The following is an 890-nucleotide window of genomic DNA, read 5'->3' on the forward strand; positions in this document are numbered from 1 at the left end:
CATAGTAGAGGCCAGAAAGCTTACGCTGGGCCAGAAAATGACTGTGTTAGTGTCTCATACTGTCTCTGCGGTATTGGAACAGAAGGGTAACCATTGGTTATCACCTTCAAGATTCTTAAAGTATCAAGCCATCCTAGCTGAATCAGATGATATAACTGTTCAAGTAACTAATGTTGTGAACCCAGCCTCATTTCTAGAAGGAAGAATCCCGGCAGAACCCATCGAACATGATTGCTTGGAAACAATTGAAGCAGTTTATTCCAGTCGCCCGGATCTCAAAGAAGAGCCGCTTGAAGATGCAAATAACTGGTTCTCGGATGGTAGCAGCTTCGTGAAGCAAGGAGTAAGAATGGCAGGCTATGCCGTGACCACAACAGAAGAGGTAATAGAATCAAACCCCTTACCTGCAGGAACTTCTGCCCAAAAGGCAGAACTGATAGCTCTTACCCGGGCCCTGGAACTAGCAGAAGGCATGCAGATTAACATTTGGACTGATTCTAAATATGCCTTCTCCATTGTACATGCTCATGGAGCAATCTGGAAAGAAAGGGGACTACTAACTGCCCAAGGAAAGACAGTCAAATACGCGGAAGAAATTCTACGATTGTTAGAGGCAGTCCAACTCCCAGAACAAGTGGCCATAATGCATTGTAAGGGACACCTGAAAGGCAACACAATTCCAGAAATAGGAAATAGAAAAGCAGACGCAGAAGCCAAGTTAGCCGCCGCAAGAACCGAAGAGGTAAACATAACAGCTTTAATACCAGGAGAGATAGATACAAATTTTCAACCAAATTACCAAGAATCAGATCAGAGGTGGATTAAAAAGAACAAGGGCAAGTTGTTAGACAATGGATGGGGGCAATTAGAAACAGGACAACTAATAATAC

Source organism: Empidonax traillii, unplaced genomic scaffold (genome assembly GCF_003031625.1).
Source record: "Empidonax traillii isolate 1590-97213 ecotype Southwest subspecies unplaced genomic scaffold, ASM303162v1 scaffold2003:size103997, whole genome shotgun sequence".
Taxonomy (NCBI): domain Eukaryota; kingdom Metazoa; phylum Chordata; class Aves; order Passeriformes; family Tyrannidae; genus Empidonax; species Empidonax traillii.